A 23,508-nucleotide genomic window follows, 5' to 3' on the forward strand; every position below is an offset into this window, starting at 1 on the left:
CACGTGGGGGCAAGGATGTGTCCTATTACTCTCTGAATCTGTGCTCTGGAGCCATATGCAGCATCAGGCACCTGCAGGTAATTGGCATGCGCCTGTGGATTAAAACAATGAATGAATGCCTGAACATGGGGAAAGAATGAGCAGATTTCTGGACTTGAGCGAGGCTGTGGGGAGGAGAGAAAGAAGGAAAGATACATCTGGTTTTTGTATTAAAGGAATTTTCAACTAATTAGAGAGAAAAGACATGCACACATCTAAAATTAAGACTACTTTAAAAACCTAGTTTAGATATAAAGTTAAATAACTTTAGGTGATACCTTAGAATCCATTAATTCCACATTTTGTCCAGGATGAGTGTCAAACACTTCCAAGTCCCTTAGATGCCCCTACATTTACTCCAAGAATACTCCAGAATGCTTCTTTGGAGGTGGCTTCCCGGGCTGCTTCAGATTCATGAATTGTTCCCTGGCCTCTGAGATCCTTACTTACCTGTTTTTAACCCCAAACTCCCTCCCCGGAGTGATGTTACTCCCTCACTCAGCAATGGTTGTACATCCCGGATTCTTCGTATTGTCTTCCTAGCAAGCATCATGAGAAACTGCCTCTGTATGTTTTTCTCTATTTGCTTACTTGGAGCAAATAAGCTGACTGTGGTGAGCTTGTATTGTATCATCTGTCTCCCCACCACCAGCGTGTAAGCTACCTGAGGGCAGGGACCATGTCTGTTGTGTCCACTTTGTATTCCCATGCTTACAGTAGCGCTGGTTCTCAAGAAATACATAATGAATGAGTGAATGAATGTCAAGAAAACCTGTACTATTTCCAAAAAGTCAACCTATTCTGGAAGGATGGAGATTGTTAGCCCACTACAGGCATCTCCTTGATGATGGAGCCATGTGTCCCTTGTCTCTGGATTCCTCATCCTGGCATGGTGCTCAGCATGTAGGTATGTCCGACACATACCTGCAAGGGGGATTGGGCAAAAGAGGGCCCTTTGGAGCCTGCAGCAGTAACTGGCAACTCTCTGTGGCCAGCACAGTGTCAGGCTCCTGTGGGCATTTGGCATATGCCTGTAGAGTGGCAAAATGAACAAATGTAGGGACAAAGGGAGAGATGAATGCATTTCTGGTCTTGTGCAAATACCTGTCGTCAGGTGTCCACTAATGTTATCTTGCCCCAGTAAAGCAGGACAGAGCCTTACATTCCGGCCACAGTGCTCTGTGACCCCAACTTGTGACTCTCTTCTCCAGCCAGAAGCAGGTCACGGGGGTGGCTTCTCTGGGACTCCACACTGCCAGTGTTCATTCTTTTTTCCTAACTGTGCCAGTGCTGAGAGAGTAAAATGTGTGTTTATTTTAATTTTTTCTTTCTTTTTTTGAGGGCAGGGGGATGGAGTCTCACTCTGTTGCCCAGGCTGGAGGGCAGTGGCGCGATCTCGGCTTACTGCAAGCTCCCCCTCCCGGGTTCATGCCATTCTCCTGCCTCAGCCTCCCGAGTAGCTGGGACTACAGGCACCCGCCACCATGCCTGGCTAATTTTTTTGTATTTTTAGTAGAAACGGGGTTTCACCATGGTAGCCAGGATGGTCTTAATCTCCCCTCGGCCTCCCAAAGTGCTGGCATTACAGGTGTAAGCCACCATGAGCCACCGTGCCTGGCCTTTTTTTTTTTTTTGAGACAGAGTCTCACTCTGTTGCCTGGACTGGAGTGCAAGTGGCATGATCTCAGCTCACTGCAATCTCTGCCTCCTGGACTCAAAGGATCCTCCCACCTCAGTCTGCTGAGTAGCTGGGACCACAAGCGCATGCCAGCATGCCCAGTTAATTTTTGTATGTTTTGTAGAGACAGAGTTTTGCCATGTTGTCCAGGCTGGTCTTGAACTCCTGGACCCAAGCAATCCACTCCCTTTGGCCTCCCAATGTGCTGGGACTATAGATGTGAGCCGCCTTGCCTGGCCTATTTTAATTTTACTTTGTTATTTTTAGACACAGACTCTTGCTCTGTTACCCAGGCTGGAGTGCAGCAGTGCAATCACAGCTTACTGTAGCCTTAATCTCCTGGGCTCAAGTGATCCTCCCTCCTCAGTCTCCCGAGCACCTGGGACTACAAGGCACACACCTCCATGCCCAGCTAATTAAAAAAAAAAATTTTTTTTTAGAGATGGAGTCTTGCTATGTTGCCCAGGCTAGTCTCAAACTCCTGGCCTCCAGCGATCCTTCTGCCTCAGCATCCCAGAATGCAGGGATTACAGGCATGAACCATCACATGTGGCCCAAAATGTGTGTTTGGATAAAACCTTGAGGGTTTGGGATGAGGTTTGGTGGGCCCTGGCAATGAGAGTGTATGAGTGAATGTCTGTATTGTTTCCATTTGTGTCATTCCCTTATGTGTGACTTTCTGCAAAGATGGGATTCAATACAGAAGAGAACCAGGCCTCAGTCTTTTCTTTGAGTGAGAAGTCTAAAATATAAGTCCTTAAAAATTTTAGCCTGGGGCAAGCAAAATCTGAGTTATCTTATCCATGGGTACTCACAGGTAGGGATGTGACGGGTTCATCACTCCGGCCAGTTGGTTGCGTGATCTTGTTCTTGGGTTGCAGGCAGGCCCCCTGGGCCTTGTCCCTGCCACGGGCCAGAGGAAAAATGGGCTCCCGCATTCCAGCCAAGCAAACACCATCTTCCCCCTCATCGTACTTCCTGCACGTCCCTCACCAGGTACCCACGTGCCCTGGAGATTGTTGCTGTTGCCAACTGTTGTGATTTTAATCCTTGCTTTGTTTTTCCTTCCTGGAGACCAGGGACCTTCCTGAGGTTTGTCCCTGCAAAACTTCTCCCAGGCACTCTGTGGCCGTTTCCTCCAAAGACCACTCCCTGGGGAGGAATGAGTCACTAGAACAGGTCTGGGGGGCAGGGGACTGGCTTCTGGGGGGTGGGGGTCCCACTATTCTTTTCTTTGGCTCTTTGCCTGGAGCATGTCTAAGCGAGCATGTCGAGGGCCCCTGGTTCTCCTGGCAGCCATGGTGCTTTCCGCAGCTTTCCGTTCCGAGAGGGGCCACTGTCTCTGGAGGTTGGGGAGGCTTTCTGCTCCTACCCAGTCGTGGCCATTAGCAATGCCTGATGCTAGGAGAGCGCCCAAGGAGCTGCTGGTGTGTCCTGGAGCGAGCTCGCTCCCTGGGGTCCTGCCTGCACCGCCCGACCCCCAATGCCCCAGCTTCCTGCCCTCGGATCCTAACCCTTGACTCTCTCAGCCCTGCACTGGGAGCCAGCCATGATGAATTCCAGCTGAAACTACCTTTCCCTAGCTGGGTAGTCTTTGCAAATCACTTCTCACCAGCCCCTAGCTTCCCCGCCTGTTAAAGGAGGGTTAAAAAGAAAAAAATTTAAAAATGCCACCCTGTCTTGCCCACCTTGTGGAGCAGGAGCCTGTTGTGAAGCCCACATTAGCTGAGGCTGGAGACATGGCTTAGAAAGTGCAGGGCACTGTGCAGATACAAGGCTGCAGCTATTTTTATTTTTAACATCGTAATCCTGTGTGTCTCTGGGCAATCCCGACCTTGAGAAGAGATAGCCATTAGGGGATACATAAGCCTATAAAGGGGAGGTAATGAAAAATATTGAGGCCGAGATTAATTTTCTTAAGCAATCATGAAAAAGCAAGAGGTTTGTGCTAATAGTTAACAAAAATGTCACTTGCCTTTTTTCATTCTGCCATATTATTATATAAATACATAGTCTATGGAAAAATAGACTATGATAAAATGTTTGTTTATAAAATAAACAGAAAATAAATCACTGAAAGAGCAAGCCAAGCCCATCACCATTGGCTATGTTATTCTCTGACTTCTCCACTCTGGAATTATGGTGTTTTCCACAGAGCCTTTGCCACGCTCAGAAATACCCGCCTCACTCCGGGGGCACTGTCCCCACTGTCTCTTGCTCAGAGGTGGCCTCTGGCTCTGGGGGAGATGAGTCTTCCCTCTTCACTGTCACTGGGATTTCCAGCTGATTCCAATGATCTTTTACTTCAAGACATCCTCACTGAGGGACCTCCCTGCACCATCAATGAACAGTCATGATTTCAGGGTTTGGAAAAAGGGATTAAAAGAGGCATTCAAAAAGTGGTGCCTGGGGACGGAGCCTGGCAGTCTTATTGGGTTTCTTGAACAACCCTTCCCCCACTCCCCGCTCACTCTCCATGACTATTTCAAGCCTTCCTCATTTTCCTCAACTCTCCTGTGTGCCTTCCCCTCACGGGCACCTGAGGACCAAGCGCTGTGCTCAACAGCCATCAGATGGCAGCACGTGCCGGGCCTCCCAGCCGGCCTTCTCTCATTGCCTTTCCTTCTGCCTTCCTGCTGTGACACCCTGAGCCTTGCTCCCATGGTCAACTGCCCCCTCTCCCATGTCTTGACTCCCCCTCACTCCTTGATCAAGATGCTCTGCCTACCCCATGGCGAAAGAAAACCTCCCTCAACTCCTTGTCCTTCTACTCTCCTGCCCAGTCGAGCTTGTCAGAAAAGGCACCTACACATCCCTTCTGCTCTCCTTCACCCCGCTTTGTTCCCCAACCCACTCTGGGTGGACTTCTGACACTGAACCTGCTTCCTTGGTGCTGTGTGGGACTCCAGTCGGTGGGTGGGTGGGTGGATGGGTGGGATGGAACTGGCCCCTTCTCCTTCGTTAACTCTGTCTCTTCAGCCTCCACAAGAGCAACTCCCCCAGGCTATTCAAGCCACTGAATTTCTTACCCAGGGCTTAGGAGAGTTTCAGGAGCTATGGAGGGCTGGGACAAAGATTCCACTTCCAACTATTTTGCACTTCCCCTTGGATCTCCTGCAGGGAGATACCTAAAGACATAAGCCATTCAAATCAAGCCATGGAAAAGTGCTCAACCTTACTGCTAATTAGGCAAAGTGCAAATTAAAATCCCAGAAACATACCATTTCATACCCATTAGCATGGTCAAACAAATTTTTTTTTTTTTCCAGACAGAGTCTGGCTCTGTTGCCCAGCCTGGAGTGCAGTGGTGTGATCTCAGCTGACTGCAACCTCCACCTCCCGGGTTCCAGTGATTCTCCTGCCTTAGCCTCCCGAGTAGCTGGCATTACAGGTGCGTACCACCAAGGCTGGCTAATTTTTATGTTTTTAGTAGAGACAAGGTTTTACCACGTTGGCCAGGCTGGTCTTGAACTCCTGACCTCAGGCAATCTGCCCGCCTCAGCCTCCCAAAGTGCTAGGATTACAGGAATGAGCCACCATGCCAGCCAGTAAACATTTTTTAAAAGTCTGATAATACCAAGTGTAGACAAGGATGTGCTGAGATCAAAGGTACCCAGCTGGGAGTGTCATTGGAAGAACCACTTTTGGGAGAAGTTTGGCAATATCCAGAGAGTTGAAGATGTTCCTGCCCCATGACCCGGGCATCACACTTCTAGGTCTGTGTTGCAGAGGAGTATGAGGAGCCTTGTTGGTGCAAAAATATTCTTGCAGGATCATTTGTGACATAAAAAATTGGAAACAACCAGAAAATAAATGTAAAACTTGTGCTCTATCCATATAGCAGTTAAAATGAATGAACTACAGTCACAGGCATCAACATAGATACATCTCAAAGACATCATGTTGAGTGGAAAAGACAAGTTGCAGAAGGAATGTCTAGTATGAGACTATTTGTATAATGTTTTAAGACATGCAAATTAGTACTATAAAATGTGTGTGGATACATAAATATGTATTAAAACTATAAAAATCTGCACAGGAATGATAAACACCAAATTCCTAAGAGGTTCTTTATTTTCCCTGGGGAGAAGGGGAATGATGGCAGGAACGATATGCAGGGATCAACTCGATCTGTTGTTCAGTTTCTTAGAAGTGAAAATCTGAAGCAAATGTGGCTTAATGTTCAATTTGATAAAGCCGGGTTGTGGGTAGATGTTTATCTTTGATGTTTATCTATATGTTTGATATGTTTTCTAATAAAGCCAGTCCATTAATGAAAAAGGCTACTTGGGCCTCCTCAACATGGGGGAGCATGAAGGATTTCTTCCATTCCAAATGGCTCTCCTGTCCTAGGGTGAAATCTTTTCTCCTCAGCTCTGGTGCCCTTTCTTCAAGGCACTGAGTTGGAAAACTCTGAAGTACAATGGTGGAAAGTTCTGCCCTTCCTCCAGGCTGAGCCTCTCTTCCAGAGTCCTGCCCTTCATACCACATCATACAACTGAGCCTTTTGGTCTGGGTAGTGGCCAGCTTCAGCCTGATGTAAGAAAACATGGTGTTTGGGGGCCAGATTGGCTGGGTCTAGATGCTGGCTTTGCCACTTGACTGCACGACCTTGGGCAAGTTACTCCGACTCTCTCTGCCATAGAATGGAGGGTACATGGGCAGGGGAGAAGGTGGTCCATGAGTCCAGGAAGGTGAGCAGGGGCAGCTGAGGGGGCTTGAGATCCTCATCCTATCCAGAACTGGGCTACTTGGCACAGAGTGACCAGGTCATATTGATACTGGGCAGCAGGAAATGGCAACCTGCTGTCCACTCATCCCAAACCACATTGGAATTGAAATGGACAGGATTGATGCTAAAATAATTTACTCAGACTGGTTTCTCTACCCAGATAACCAAGCAAGTGTCATTGAAAGCAAATCTGCTGTTGATTGCAGCAAACCCTTAGATAGGACAGGAAAGAAACCCAAGCCCCTCCAACTGGTGCAGAGCAGCTCAGAGGCCCTGCCTCTGTGAAAACTCTTTCCAGGGTTTATCTTACATCAAGCATTTCAAGGAAACCTAGATAATCTGGCTGCATGGGATCTCCTCAGAGCTCTCCAGAAGAGTCGTGAGCCTCTTATACCTCCATGCTCCTGCCTCTTGGGGGTGTTACAGCCACGTCTCAGTGGTCCAGATTCTGGGGAGCTCACACCTGCCCTTTCATCCTGTCCTCTTATCTTCCCCAAGAGTGTTCACACGCATGGCCTTCTGTGATACTCGAGATGCAGGCCATGCTGGGATGAATACAGGGAATTGCTGTGGGTTAAACTGTGTCCTCCCAAAATTCATATGTTGAAATCCTAACCCTCAGTACCTCTGAATGGGATCTTACTTGGAAATGGGGTCATTGCAGATGGAATATGGTTAAGATGAGATCACTAAGGTGAGCCCTAAGCCAATATGAATGGTGTTCTTTTTTTTTTTTTTTTTTTGAGATGGAGTCTCACTCTGTCACCCAGGCTGGAGTGCAGTCGCATGATCTCGGCTCACTGCAAGCTCCACTTCCTGGGTTCACGCCATTCTCCTGCCTCAGCCTCCCAAGTAGCTGGGACTACAGGTGCTTACCACCACGCCTGGCTAATATTTTTGTATTTTTTAGTAGAGATGGGGTTTCACCATGTTAGCCAGGATGGTCTTGATCTCCTGACCTCATGATCTGCCTGCCTCAGCCTCCCAAAGTGCTGGGATTACAGGTGTGAGCCACCGCGCCTGGCCATGAATGGTGTTCTTATAAAAAAGGAAGAATTTGGACCCATACACACACACACACACACACACACACACACACACACACACACACACACAGAGACAGAGAGAGACAGAGAGAGAGAAAGAAAGAGAGAGAGAGACAGAGAGAAAGGCCATGTGAAGATGAAGGCAGAGATTGGGGTGATGCCTCTATCAGCCAAGGAACTCCAAAGATGACCAGCAAACCTCCAGAGGCTGGGAAGGAGGCCTGGAACAGATTCTGCCTCACCGCCCTCAGAAGGAACCAACTCTGCCAACACCTTGATCTTAAACTTCCAGCCTCCAGAAAATACATTTCTGTTGCCTAAGCCCCCAGTTTGTGGTATTTTGTTACAGCAGCTCTTAGCAAGCCAATACAGGGACTATGTGACCACCTTTCACGTGAGGACCCTGAGAGCAGTGGTGTGCTCAAGGTCACTCAGCTATTAAGGAAATTGAGCAAACACCTGGCTTCTCTGATGGTCTCTCCTTGGGCAATTATGCGAGGGGGTCAGTGATTTCAATAGGGACTGGAAATAAAAACGTATTGCAGTTTATGCTTCTATGAAGTGTGATATGTCACGACGGCTTCTGGGTGGGCTATTCCTGAGCTTGATTGAGATGGTGTTTGGGGAAAGTAATACTTTACTTATCACCTGTGGAAGATCACACAACTCGCCAGATTCAAGTGATGGGCCCCATCATAAAGACCACAGCCTTCAGACACACCGTCAGTGTGGCAGCTCATTATATAGCTAGTCCGGCATGTCTGGCTGCCTAATTTATGGGACCAATGGCATTTTGGCATGGCCTTGGCCTTCTGATCCTGTCATCCTTTCTGCCTTATATCCATGGGTGTGGACGATTCTAAACATCTTCCTTTGTGAGTTATTCTTTTCCTCCCCACAATGGTGCCAAGCTGGCTCCCACACTGTGGGTTGGAGGGCTGGAATTGAGCAGTGGGGAGTGTGTAGGAGGAGGCAGGACAGAGGCCACCCATCAGGAGACTCTTGACACAGTCTTGCCTCCATCTCTCCACCCACAGCTGTGTGGCCTTGGTCAAGCCACTTCCCTTTCTGAGCCCCAGTTTTCTTACCAGTAAATGGGAGATTGGGGAGTTGGGAAGATGAGTGCTTGTCAAATTGGGAGGAGGTTGGAGACCAACAAAGATGGTAAGAGGCACCAAGAGTGGGGCTGGCTCACCAGCTATTTTTGCCAGTGAAAAACCCCACCTAAGTGCCGGTTTCTCCAGCATGAGCCTGAGCAGGACAGCCAGGGTTGAGCACTGTCAGCGCAAATGCTTTGCTCATGAGAGCCTCTGGCCGGGAGATACATATTTTTAGGTGAAAAATACAGGACACATGCATGAATTCTTAATTTTGTACAATTTAGTTGGCAAGCAGCTCTTAAAACTGAAGTCTCCTGAGATGGCGCATACTAAAACGTGTCTTTGGTTTTGAAAAGGTGGAACCACTGAGTTTTGAGCCCCAGGTTACCTCCTACTCTGCAGCCTACGATCCTAGCCCCACACTGGGGTGGCACCCCTCCTCTCGGTGATCCAGGTGGATGGCAACCCCACCTGGATGGCTAGTCATTGACTGTGCCCCGTAACTCCCTCCACTGGTCATGTTACATCCTGCCTCTTCAGATTAGAATTCAAGGTCACCTGATATAGGAGAGTTTCCATCTCCAATTTGCAGGCAGTTGCCAACACCATCCTTGGCAATTTTTGTCTGTACCTCTGTGCTGAGCATGGTTTTTGTATGTCTTTGTATTGAATGTGGCATACCTTCCTTTAAGATGTGAAGCTCCTTGAGCATTGGAACAGAGTTATTCCAGCTAGAACTGGATCTGGGGCTACGGATTCTTCCAGCTTGTGGCCAGGACCTGCATGTCTGGTGTTGCAGCGTCAGGCTCAATGAACAAGAGACTCAGAGCTTGGGTTGATGATGGTCAGCACAGCTGGTGAGGGGCAGAGCCGGAAAGCCAAGCTGAGTCTCACTGATTCCCTGTGCAGTGCTCTACCCTCCTCAGCAGTGCAGAGCCATGCCACAGCCCATCTGGTTCAAGGAGGCTGCAGAGATGGACTCAGAGGGCAGGACAGCCCTTAAGGGGCCTAATAACAAAACCCTGTAATAGCAACCGTGGTGGGAGAGAGAAGTGTTTTCCCAAGCTCGGAAGAAACACTGTGCAGAGGAGACATGGGCTCCAGGCCGACTTCAGAGGCAGGCAGAGGTGTCTATTCAGAGTCCAGGCTTGGGCTGGACTTACATGGACCCCCTGAGGTGACTCCTGGAGGCACACAGGCACAGTGGAGAATCATGAAACCACAGAGATTGCTATCGTTCATCCACCTCCCCTTTCTTCTCTAGTAATAAAATTTTGTTTGCTGTTTTTTTGTTTTTTGTTTTTTGGGTTTTTTTTTTTTTTTTAAGTGAGGCACTTGGCTACCCAACATAAAGGGTACATTTCCTAGTCTCCCTGGCTGTGACTAAGTTCTAGCCTATGGGGATGTAAGCAACAGTGAGGAAGTGTTCTTAGAAAGAAAGGATGTTCCTTTTTCTTCTCCTTTTCTTTTTGCTGCTCTCTGAAAAGCAGATGAGATGGCTGGTGCTGAAGGAGCAATCCTGGGCCTTGAAATGACCTTGTGAACCACACCTGATGGAACTCCAAGATAAAAGCCACCTCATCATGACACTATGGGGTGTCTCAGCAGCCCTGGTCCACCTACTTTTTGTCTTCTGTGTGAGATAGAAGTAAGTTTCTATTTTCTTTAGGCCACTGTTTCTTTGGGGTTTCTGTCCCCTAAGCTCCAGAGAACCCTTTATTCCTTTTTCCAGTTTTCTTGCAATTCTTCTGATTACCTTTTGATGCTGGTTTATCACAAATACCTCTCTACAACTTGTTAAAACTCCCCTGTCTTGGTAAAGAGAGAACAGAGCTTATTCAGGCTCTGAGCCTTTGGTAGGCAGTAGATCTAAGTGTAATTTATTGACATTGTTTTGTTTTGTTTTGTTTCTATGGTATTTATTTTTAGGTTACCATTTACTTAAAGTAAATGATGTTACTTTTCCATTTACAATAGTGACATGAGGTCATTTTCCTTTTTAAATAATTCACTTGAGCAAAAACAATTGAGTCGATTTAAAAGATATTAAGTGACTAAGAGTGCAGGTTATGTCAGCCATGGCCGAAATCAAAGAGGTGGCTGGAGGATGACAATGTTTGGGAAGCAAGGCTCTAGGTTGTGCTGCTTCAGAAAGAATTGGCTAAATATTCTTCCTCTAATATTTTATGACTTTCATTTTTGATAATTCAAAATATTCTTGTAATGGGGCTCCCATAGACCAAGCATAGTAGTTAAGAGTGTGGGCTCTGAAGCTAGACTCCCCAGGTTCAATTCCTTGCTCCTCCAATTGCTGGCTGTGTAACCTTGGGCAAACTACTGTACCTCTCTGTGCTCGACATCTCATCTGTAAAATGGAGCTGATGACGTGTTTGGGAGGACTAAGTGACTAATTGCTCATAACGTACTGAACGGAGTGTCTGGTGTGTATTAAATGTGCAATAAATGGCAGCTGTTATTATGCTTGGTTTATGTGACTTGGACACACCAACATGTTGATGTTGAGAGCTTTATATTAAGCTTTTTGGAGTAGAATAACTGATTTGATGCTTGAGGAGTTTCATATTGTAAAGGGAAGGTACACCACATTCAACCCAGAGAAATATACAAAAGTCGTTCTCAACACGGAGCTACAAACAAAAATTGCCAAGGATGGTCATGGCAACTGCCAGCAAATTGGAGATGGAAATTCTCCAAATCAGGTGACCTTGAATTCTAATCTTTAGAAGGAAGGTGTCATGTGACCAGGGAGTGAGGGAGGCTGTAACATCCGTATTCACATACATTCAAGGTTTATTGAAGACCTTTGTTAGAACTTTGTATCCAATGCTTGAGCTAAAATAGATCTTTTACTGCAGCAAAACAACATAAAAACAACCTTTATGATTTACTTCAATCCTATTGGGTGCCTGCGTAGGCTTTAGGAGTTTAGGAATATTACATCTAAGAATTTCCACCACTGAGCACGTAAAGACAGACACATGACCGCCCTGGCCTGCACCATGGAAGGCCACATGGTTTGGTGGAAAGAGCACTGGGCTGGGAGCCAGTAGACTTGGGTGCTAGTCTTCTTCTTGCCCCTGTGTGACTTTGGGTAACTCTAGTCACTCCTTTCAGCCTCTTTCCTCATCGTAAATTAAAATAACTGCATCAGACGAAGAAGCCTCTGTCATTTGATTACTCTTTATCTCAGGAAACAGCAGGAAGATGAGGCAAAGTCCCAACTTACCCTAGGTATTGGACAGGGTGTGGACTTTGGAGCTGGATAGATCTGGGTTCAAGCTCACTCCTTTACTTATTAGTGGGGAGGTTTGAGGCTAGTTTTTCAACCATACTGAGCCTCAGTTTTCTTAGCTGTAACATGGGAATAATAGTACTTATGTAGGGATGCTGTAGAAACAGGAATAACATTGAATAGGCATCTCACAGAAAAAGCAATGTAAATGGATGAAGTGCACATGAAAAGATGCTCAGGTTCTCTCTCAATGAATGAATTAGGACTCAAAATAGCCAGATCCCATTTTACCCATCAAATTGGCAAATATTGAAAGTCTAATAATTCTCAATGTTGGGGAGGATGTGAGGAGATTCTTATCTCATATGTAGTCTTATTCTTATCTCATATGTAGTCCTTGGTGGGACTACAGACTAGAGCAACTATTTTAAACCACCTTTTATTTGACCAGGTGTGGCGACTCATGCCTGTAATCCCAGAACTTTGGGAGGCCAAGGTGGGCAGATCACTCGAGGCCAGGAGTTGGAGACCATCTGGCCAATATGGCGAAACCCCATCTCTACTAAAAATGCAAAACAAATTAGCTGGGTGTGGTGCATGCCTGTCCCAGTCATTTGGGAGGCTGAGGCACAAGAATTGCTCAAACCCAGGAGGTGGAGGTTGCAGTGAGCCAGGATCCTGCCATTGCACTCCAGCCTGGGTGACAGAGCGAGACACTCTCTCAAAAAAAAAAAAAAAAAAAAAAAAAAAAATTGCTTCTCAGCCTTTTGGCTAAGATCAGGTGTTAAAACATATTTTATTTTGAAACAATCTAAATGTATAGAAGAGTTGCTGAGAAAGTTTAGAGAGGTTCGGTGTGCTCTTCATCCAGCTTCTCCTAATGCTAACATTTTACATCACTATGGTACAATGATAAAAACTAAGAGAGTATTAACATTGGGACCATATTATTAACAAAACTACAGACTTCATTTAGATTTTCCCACTTTTTCTACATATGTCCCTTTCTGTTCCAGGATCCAATCCAGATTACCATGTTATGTTAATCTCTATGCTTACTTTAATCACCTCCAAACTGTGACAGTTCCCCAGAATTTTATTTATTTATTTTTTTGAGACAGAGTCTTGCTCTGTCACCCAGGCTGTAGTGCAGTGGCCCGATTTCGGCTCACTGCAAGTTCCATCTCCCAGATTCATGCCATTCTCCTGCCTCAGCCTCTTGAGTAGCTGGGACTACAGGCGCCACCACGCCCGGCTAATTTTTTGTATTTTTTTTAGTAGAGACAGGGTTTCACCGTGTTAGCCAGGATGGTCTTGATCTCCTGACCTCGTGATCCACCCGCCTCGGCCTTCCAAAGTGCTGGGATTACAGGCGTGAGCCACCGTGCCCAGCCTAGTTCCCCAGAATTTTCTTTTGTCGACTCAACACTTTTTAGAAGTCCTTTTCTGATATTTTGTAGAATGTCCCTCAATTTGGATTTGTCTGATGGTTTCTGCTGGTTAGAGTGAGGTGATAGAATTTTGGGAGGAAGACCACAGAGGTGATGTGTCCTTCTCAGTGCATGGCATCAGGGGGTTGTGTGGTGTCACTAGGTCTTACTATGGTGATGTTAACTTTGATCACTCGATTTAGGTGGTGTCCGTCAGCTTTATCCATGACAAAGTTAATATTTTCCTCTCCTTAACACTCTGTTAGAAGAGAGTCACTATGTCCCAGCCCATACTCAAGGAGAGAGAAATTAAGGTCTACCTCCAAGGGAGACGTATCAAAGAATTTGTTAACATGTCTCACTACAGTAACTAATAAGTATTTTCAGGAAGATATTTTGAATATACGTCCTGTTTTTTTTTCTTAAACTTTCACCTGTTAATGTTAGCATTAATTCAGAGGTGGAGCCAGCTTCTGCTTACAGTAATTGTAATTGTGATGTTCTAATGGCGATCTTCTATTTTTCTCATTTGTTCTACATTTATTAGTTGGAATTATTATTATTTTTTTACAGGCAGGGTCTCGCTCTATCAGGCTGGAGTGTAGTGGCATGATCACAGCTCACTGCAGCTTCAACCTCCTGGGTTCAAGTGATCCTCCTACCTCAGTTTCCTGAGTAGCTGGGACTACAGGCATGTGCCAGCATGCCCAGCTATTAGTTGGAGTTTATTTGTTTATGCAATCATTTATTTATTTCATTCTTTGGTATTGGGAGCCTTTTTAGAGTGGCTTGTGTCCTTTGACATGACCCCATAATTTTTTTTGAACACTTTCTTTCTTTCTGGTACCACAGGATACTCTTAGTTCATCTTGTAGTTTTCTTACTCCAACTCTGGTTCAACCATTTCTCCAAGGAGCCCTGATTCCTTTTACTGGGAAATGGTATTTAGAAACCAAAATCTTGCTATTAGATGTGCACATTGCTATTGGGATGTCACTGTTTCTAAGTCCTTTCAGTAGACAGAGAAATATGAATCAATCTATCTATCTATCTATCTATCTATCTATCTATCTATCTATCTATCTATCTATCTAATCTTTATTGTGATAATCATAAATTAGTTTGTGCTGATATCTCTAACACTAATTCAATGCAACAGGGTTCATTACAGTTTTCTGCCTTTGCTTATTTGTAACTTCTTTGTCCAATAGTGAGAAACTTGATTCTCATTTCTGTAATATATTTACTTATTTGTTCAACCCTAGTCTATATATAAAACAGTTTCAGAATCTAACAGTATCCCTATAGGAAACAAATTTACTAATGAAGACACAATGTTTGTGTAGTTCTCTTTGTCTTGTACCTTACAGCATTTAGGCAAAACACTGCTTTCGAAAGTCAGAATGCTTTAGGTCAAAAGCATTATTTTAAAAGTTGAAATCTAAATTTAAAATATACTTATTCTTTGTGCAGGCAATGTCGTTTTTAGGATTTTATATACTCTGTCAAATGTGTAAAAATATATGTGCAAGAATGTTTGCTGCAGCATGATTCGTAACAGTGAAAAATGGAGAAATACTAAAATGTCAGTTAGAAGGGATCACATTAAATACATTGTGGCACATAAATATTATGACACATACATGTAATAAAATGCTATATAGCCAATGAAAGGAAATAAAATCATTTTATTTGTAATGATTTGGAAATTAACAAAAAATAAAAATCACATTTATTATAGTATGATTTATTTAGTGTAGAAGAATTCAATATACATATACTTACTGATGGGGAGTGGAGCTGGAGTTGGGGGAGGTGTCTGAAGAGGATTGAAAGACTAATTTTTATTCTCTGTTTTACTCTGTACTATATGATTTTTTCTTATCTGAGTATACTTTACTTTTATAAAAGAAAACATTTAAAAGTGAAAAAAAAACTTGAAAAGAGAGGCATAAATGGGTACATGGAGGAGGTTTAAAAAATAGTAGCTGGTTCCATTTCTGATCTGGTGGGATGAGCTCCTGATAAACTTGTAATCCTACAAATAATAACAATAAATTCTGGAAAAAATACAAAAAAGCAATGACTTGAAGCCTCTGCAGAGTGAGAAAAATCAGGGAGAATTTGGAAGGGAGTTGAGACTTGGAAAAACAGACTGGCACATGGTGAATTTTCTGTTCTAATGGCTTCAGGCTGAAAACTGCTTGCTATGGCATTGTATGGAGTGACTAAAACTCTGATAGAAAATCTATCACTTTTCTGGCCTGAAATGTTAGAGGACAGAGCCTGGGGTAGCCACAACCGCTGGAACATGCAAGGATAATCCCAGAAAGAGGAGAGCCAAAAAGAGCAACTCTAAGTTCTGTGCATGAACTCAGCTATCCAAATTGAGGGAATTTTTAACCCTTGTACCATACATGTGCTTGTAGCAAAGACTAATGGAACTGAACTGAGATTTGAATTGCTATCTACTTAAGGCAATTCAACTGAAATTTGAGTCTATCAAGTTAATTGTCTTCTAAAACAATAGCATTAGCATTCTTTGGAAGAATATAATAGAGTTTAGAATCTCCATGATATAAAATTCACAGTCTATGGTGCAATCCAAAATAACTTTGACATTCAAAGAACCAAAAAAATATGACTTTTCTTAAGTAAAAAGACAATCAATGGAGGTCAATTGTAAGATACCCTGCTAGAATGATCACATAAGAACTTTGAAGCCACTATTATATGCATGCTCAATGAGGTAATGGAAAATGTATTCATATGATTGAAAAGATAGGAAAACTCAACAGAGAAACAGGAAATATAAACAAGAGCCATATGAATTTTCTAGAGCTGAAAAATAGCACATTTGAACTAAAAAAATTTATAGAGTTCATAACAGTGTGGACCTAATAGCAGAATGGAGATGTCCCCCACCCCCCAACCCCCAAAAAGAATCAGTGAACAGAAAGGTACATCAATGAAAATTATCTAATCTGAAGAAGAAAGAGAAAAAAATGTTAAAAAAATGAACAAAACTGCCAGGAGCTGTAGGACACATATATGTGTACTAAGAGTCTCAGAGCAGGAGGAGAGAAAGAATGGGGTAGAAAAAATACTTAGAGAAATAGTGGCTGAAAATTTTCCAAATCTGGTGAAAGATATAAATGTATAGATTCAAAAAATGTGGTAAACCTCAAGTAGGATAAGTGCAAAGAAAACCACATCTAGATACATTAGAGTGAAACCATAGAAAATCAAAGATAAAGAGAAAATTTGGAAGCATCCAGAGAAAACAACACATGATATTCTGGGGAACAATAATTTTAACATCCACAGATTTCTCATAAGAAAACATGGAGGCCAAAAAATAGTGGAACACCATCTTTAAAGGTCTGAAAGAAGAAAAAAAAAAACCCGTCAACTCAAAATTCTGTACCCAGCAAACATATTCTTAAAAAAAAAAAATAGACATTTATTTATTTTTCACATTTCCAACAGACCTGCACTGGAAGAAAAGCAAAGGACATTCTTTAAGCTGAAAGGAAATTATGTAAGAGAGAAACTTGGACCTCTAGGAAAGAATAAGGAGCATCAGTAATGGTAAATATCTGGGTAAATATATTATTATTATTATTATTATTGTTGTTGTTATCATCATCATCATCATTATTATTTGAGACAGGGTTTCTCTTCTGTTGCCCAGGCTGGAGTGCAGTGGGACACTCTTGGCTCACTACAACCTCCACTTCCCAGGCTTAAGTGATCCTCCTGCTTCAGCCTCCTGAGTAGCTTGGACTATAGGTGTGCGCCACCACACCCAGCAAATTTCAGTATTTTTAGTAGAGATGGGGTTTTGCCATGTTGGCCAGGCTGCTCTCAAACTCCTGACCTCAAGTGATCTCCCTGTCTCAACCTCCCAAAGTGCTGGGATTACAGGTGTGAGCCACTGTACCTGGCCATAATATTATTTTTTAATTTCAATTTCCTTGAAATACATAATGACTATTTTGGCTAGGCACGGTGGCTCACACCTGTAATCCCAGCACTTTGGGAGGCTGAGGCAGGTGGATTGCTTGAGCCCAGGAATTTGAGACCAGCCTGGGCAACATGGTGAAACGTCATCTCTACAAAAAATCCAAATATTAGCCAGGTGTGGTGGCACATGCCTGTGGACCCAGCAACTCAGGAGGCTGAGGTGGGAGGATCACCTGAGCCTAGGAGGTTGAGGCTGCAGTGAGCTTTGATCATGCCACTGTATTCAAGCCTGAGTGACAGAATGAGACCCTCTCACAAATACATACATACCTACACACATATGACTATTTAAAAAAGAAAGCATAGTGTTTCTTGCAGGCTACAGAATATGTGGATATAATATAAATGGCCGTTACAGCATAGGGAGTCCTGTGAGTGGGGTGGGGTGAGGGATAAATGGAACTGTACAGTTGTAAAGCATCCAAATTTTATGGGAAGGGACACAGTGTCAACTCTGTGAAAGATTAAGGATGCACACTGTAATCCCTAGTGTAACCTCCAAAAAATAATGCAAATGGTTCTAGCTAAGAAGTCAATAGATGCATTAAAATGTAATTCTAGAACATACTGCAATAGTCCAAAGATGGAAGGAAAGGAGGAACAGGGGAACAAAAACTGAGAAGAGATAAACAGATGATAGGTAATGAAAAGATAGACTTAGCTCCAATCCTATCAACAATTAAATTAAATGTTAATGGACTAAGTAAGCACCCTAATTAATAAATAGTAATTCACATTATTCTTACCACCATTACCACTATAGACTGCAGAAGAGTGTGGTCATCTTCTGTTCTGGTCCATCTTTTAGAATATCACTCAGTCCATGAGCCTCTAAGGTTTGGCTTTGAGTAATCTGCTGCTTCTGGAATAACCTTACTTGTCTCCCCAGCAAGCAGGCAGGGTGCCCCTGCAAAGACCACCTCTCTGCCCTTTCTGTCCCTGCTGGGTGCCTAGGCTTAAGCTCATCTTGGATGCTTAGAGCAGCACAGAATCAGCACTAGAGAAGATACTAGGACTATGGAATCCATCTTGAAAAATGCCTCAGTAGGCCGGGCGCGGTGGCTCAAGCCTGTAATCCCAGCACTTTGGGAGGCCGAGACGGGCGGATCACGAGGTCAGGAGATCGAGACCATCCTGGCTAACGCGGTGAAACCCCGTCTCTACTAAAAAGAAATACAAAAAACTAGCCGGGCGAGGTGGCGGGCGCCTGGAGTCCCAGCTACTCGGGAGGCTGAGGCAGGAGAATGGCGGGAACCCGGGAGGCGGAGCTTGCAGTGAGCTGAGATCCGGCCACTGCATTCCAGCCTGGGCGGCAGAGCCAGGCTCCGTCTCAAAAAAAAAAAAAGAAAAAGAAAAAAAAAAAAGCCTCAGTTTCCCTTGATAGAAATCTGTCAACCATGATTAGTCTCTAAGCAGAACTTTTTTTTTTTTTGAGATGGAATTTTGCTCTTGTTGCCTAGGCTGGAGTGCAATGGCGTGATCTCAGCTCACTGCAACCTCTGCCCCCTGGGTTCAAGTGATTCTTCTGCCTCGGTCTCCCAAATAGCTGGGTTTACAGGCACATGCCGCCATGCCTGGCTAATTGTTTGTTTTGTATTTTTAGTAGAAACGGGGTTTCACCATTTTAGCCAGGCTAGTCTTGAACTCCCGACCTCAAGTGATCTGCCTTGCCTTAGCCTCCCAAAGCGTTGGGATTATAGGCATGAGCCACTGCACCCGGCTCTAAGCAGAATTTTAAAGATAATTAGCGAGCACATAATATGTTTTGAAATTCTGCACAAAAAGATTTGCAGTAAAAAGTCAGCCTCCCTTCTATCCTGTATCCTTGAATCAATTTGAAAGAAGTTTTTAATGTGTTTAGCCTGAACCACCCTTGCAGGGGCGGGGCTGGCGGCCTAGAGACACTAGCAGCAGGAGCAGTTGGGTTTTACATTCTCTACTCAAGCAGATGTCTGCCTCATGTTCTTTTTTTAGCATTTGAAACCAACTTCCTGGAATCTATGTCCTCACTATGGCAAGCGATAGTATTCCAGAAAGCTTGTTTTTATGGAAAAAAATGTAGCTAAGCATGGTGGACTGGTCTTGCCAGCTTCATAAAATACAGAATTTGCATGAAGATGAAAGTCCTTTGTAACTAGGAGTTGAAGAGGTGTGGGTGGGGAGTGTACCCAGAAATAGTCTCTGCTGGTTAAATTTGAGGATTAAAGAAAGGTCATTGGTAAAACACCATTTAATATTGAAATGGTTTGGGATTTTGTTTTTCTTCAAAGGACAGAAGTAGAGTGGAAATGTGAGAAGGTCATGGACTATGAAGTCTAACAGGATTGGTTTTCATCCTCATTCTACCACTAATAGCTTTGGCAAGTCACCTCTCTAAGCCTTAGTTCTGCCATCTGTGAAATGATCCTGGAATAAAGTAAATATTTCAACAAGTACAGTTTTCTTACCTAATTCTTCCTCTCTGTGTTTTGGTGTTTTCCCATTATCTTACACTGCATAACAAAGTATCCCAAAACCTAGTCGATTAAAATAAGCAAAACATTCATTTTTCTCAGTGCAGAGGCAGTTTCTGATATGGCTCCTGGGATTCTCACCCTTGGATAATCCCTTCCTCTGGAGCATGAGATAGATGTCGTGACTTGATTCCAATGAATAGAATATGGCAACAGAGATGGGATGTTGCTTCCGTGATTAGCTTATAAAAGACTGAAACTTTAGTGTTGCTATCATTTTCACTCTACTGCCTTCTTGGCTTGTGTGAAGTAAGCCATCATGCTGGGGAGACCCACATGGCAAGGAGCTGAAAGCCATAATTCCGCAGGCCTCAAGGAAATGAACCCTGCCAGCAACCACCTGAGTGAGCTTGGAAGCGTCACCTTCCCACCTTGAGGCAATGAAAGCTCCAGCCAACGTCTTGATTACCACCTGTGAAGGACACTGACACAGAGGACCCAGCTGAGCCGTGCCCACAGTCCTGAAACACTAGGTTAGCAAAGAGGCTATGAGAAAATAAATATCTCGAGTCAGTTGGTTGTGGGGTAACTTGTTATGCAGCAACATATAACTAACTCCTCAGGAATCCACAGCTGGGGAAGGGCCTGGCAGGGATAACATGGCTCTGTTTCACTTGTTGTCAGCTGGGGTGGGCATAGAGGCTGGGGACTGAAGTCACATGAAGGCTCTCGCACTCTCTCAGTCACATGCCTGGAAATTAATGTCAGCTGTGGTATGAGACTTTAGCTGGGGAACTTGTTGGAATACACATGCATGGCCTCTCCATGAGGCCTGAGCTTCCTCATAGCAAGGAGGCTGGGTCCCAAGGGGAGGGAGGGAGAGAGAGAGTATGTGAGAGACTGAGAGAGAGAGAGAGAGAGAGAGAACCAGATAGAAGCTGTATCACTTTTTCTAACTTCACATCAGAAACCACAGCATCACTTCCACTAGATTTTATTCCTTAGAAGAAATCCTCAAGGGGACTGAGCAGGATACTCAAGGGGAAGGGAATTAGACTCCACCTTTCTTAAGAGGATTGTCCAATAATCAGGAAATCCATGTGGGATCAGAAACGTCGCTGCGGCGGTTTTTGGAAAATGGCATCTGTCGCACTTGGGAAACGCAGTCCCCCTGCTTCCATTGGGTGTCTTCTTCTTGTCATTATTCGCCTTAACTTTAGTTGACCCTGTTTAGGGGATAGGGTACTTAGGTAAGACAATATTTCAGAAAAGTCTTCTTCCTAAACCGTTCCACTTCCCAGGGAATCAATATGGCCATAGGCTCTAAATGCCTTAGGAATAAGGCCTTTGCCCCTTTTATTTTCTTTGAAGACAAAATCTAAGTGTTGTGCACAATATACTTGGGTAACTCATAGTTTTAATTTTTAAATTTTATTTTTTGAGACAGGGTCTTGCTATCACTCAGGTTGGGAGTGCAGTGGTGCAATCATGCTCACTGCAGCCTCCTGGGCTCAAGTGATTCTCCCACTTCAGCCTCCCAAATAGCTGGGACCACAGGCATGTGCCACCATACCTGGCTATTTTTTTTTTATTTTTTGTAGAGAGGGGGTCTTGCTATGTTGTCCAGGCTGGCCTTGAACTCTTGAGCTCAAGTGATCCTCCCACCTTGGCTACTGCACCTGGCCTAACTCAGTTTTGACCAGGAGGAAGCCCTGAAGCTCAATTGTTGCTCATTGACTCACTGGAAAGCCACTAGCTTGATGACATATCAGTTCTCTGCATGAGCAAATCTGCAAAGACAATGCTTCTGAGAATATCCTGCAATTCTTTTCTTGAGGAGGGAGGGAGAGAGGGAGAGAGAAGAAAGAAAGAGAGGGAGGAGAGGGAGCCTGAGCAGAGAAGAAACATAAATCCAGATAGATGAGTGGGATTGAAATGTGAAAAGAAGGAAAAGAATGGAAACCATAAAACATAAGAGACCAATGGCCCAATTCCATCTGAATAAGGAAGTAAGAGATAACACTGTTTTTGTTTTGTTTTGCTAGAGACAGGGTCTTGCTGTGTTACCCAGGCTGGAGTACAGTGGTGCAATCATAGCTCACTGCAGTCTTGACCTCTAGGACTCAAGTAATCCTCCTGCCTCAGCCTCCTGAATAGCTAGGACTACAGGAGCACACCACCACATCCAGCTAATTTAAAAAGTGTTTTTGTAGAGATGAGATCTCACAGTGTTGCCCAGGCTGATCTCAAAACCCTGGCCTCAAGTGATCCTCCTATCTCAGCCTCCCAAAGCTCTGTGATTATAGGTGAGTGCCACCACATCTGGCTAATACTGTTTTTTAAAAACATCTTTATTGGGATACAATTCACAGACCATACAATTCACTCATTTACACTGTACAATTCAATGGTTTTTAGTGTGTCCACAAGAGTTGTACAATTTTCAGCACAATTAATTTTAGAACATTTTCATCATCCTAAAACCCTGTATCCACTAGCGTGGGCACTAGTGTAGTGACCACTCCCCATCTCCCTCCACCCTCCCTGCCCTAGGTAACTGCTAATCTACTTTCTGTCTCTATAGATTTGCCTTTTCTGGACATTTCATATAAATGAAATCATTCTATATGTGGTCTTTTGGCTTCTTTCACTTAGCATAATGTTTTCAAGATTCATTTATGTTGTAGTATATATCAAGACTTCCTTTTTATGGTGAATGATATTCCATTGCACGCATATGCTACATTTTGTTTATCCATTTATCAGTTGATGAACATTTGGGTTGTTTATTTTTTTGCTCTTATGAATGCTGTTGATATGAACATTAATATACAGCAGGGGTCCCCAACATTCGTCTATAGCAGGAATAGCTGTCCATGGCCTGTTAGGAACCAGGCTGCCCAGTAGGAGGTGAGTGGTGGGTATTGAGTGAAGCTTCATGTGTATTGATAGCTGCTCCCCATTGCTTGCGTTACCTCCTGAGCTTCACCTCCTGTTAGATCAGCAGAGGCATTAGACTGTCATAGGAGCACGAACCCTGTTGTGGATTGCACATGCGAAGGATCTAAGCTACACGCTCCTTATAAGAGTCTAATGCCTGATGATCTGTCACTGTCTCCCATCACCCCCAGAGAGGACTGTCTAGTTGCAGGAAAACAAGCTCAGGGCTCCCACTAATTCTACATCATGGTGAGTTGTATAATTATTTCATTGTATATTACAATGTAATAATAATAGAAATAAAGTACAAAATAAATGTAAAGTGCTTGAATCATCTTGAAACCATCCCCCTCCCCCAGTCTGTGGAAAAATTGTCTTCCATGAAACTTGTCCCTGGTGCTAGAAAGGCTGGGGACCACTGGTGTACAGAATTTTATGTGGGCATATGTATTTGGGTATACACTTAAGAGTGGAATGGCTGGGTCATATGGTAACTCCATGTTTGACATTTTGAGGAACTGATAGATTGTTTTCCAAAGTGGCTACACTCTCACCAACATATACAAAGGTTCCAATTTCTCCACACCTCACCACATTCTCTGTCTTTTTTATTATAACCACCCTAGTGGGTGTGAAGTGGTATGCTGCTGTGGTTTTGATTTCCATTTCCTTAATAGCTAATGATGTCAGGCATCCTTCCCTGTGCTCACTGGCCATTTATAGATCTTCTTTGAAGAAATGGCTATTCAGATTATTTGCCCATTTTTAAATTAGGTTATTTATCTTTTCATTATGGAGTTGAATGAGTTCT

General features: G+C 44.0%; 1 long non-coding RNA gene across 1 annotated transcript in view; it reads left to right on the forward strand.

The window, feature by feature from the left end:
* Positions 1–19,736, forward strand: part of LOC107128106 (uncharacterized) — a 38,596-nt gene extending 18,860 nt beyond the window's left edge. The window contains exons 2-4 of the long non-coding RNA XR_012427082.1: positions 4,987–5,108; positions 16,768–16,869; positions 19,575–19,736. This is a non-coding gene — a long non-coding RNA (uncharacterized lncRNA). The remainder of the gene's footprint in view (positions 1–4,986; positions 5,109–16,767; positions 16,870–19,574) is intronic.
* Positions 19,737–23,508: the final 3,772 nt, after the last annotated feature.

Source organism: Macaca fascicularis, chromosome 18, assembly GCF_037993035.2.
Source record: "Macaca fascicularis isolate 582-1 chromosome 18, T2T-MFA8v1.1".
Taxonomy (NCBI): Eukaryota; Metazoa; Chordata; class Mammalia; order Primates; family Cercopithecidae; genus Macaca; species Macaca fascicularis.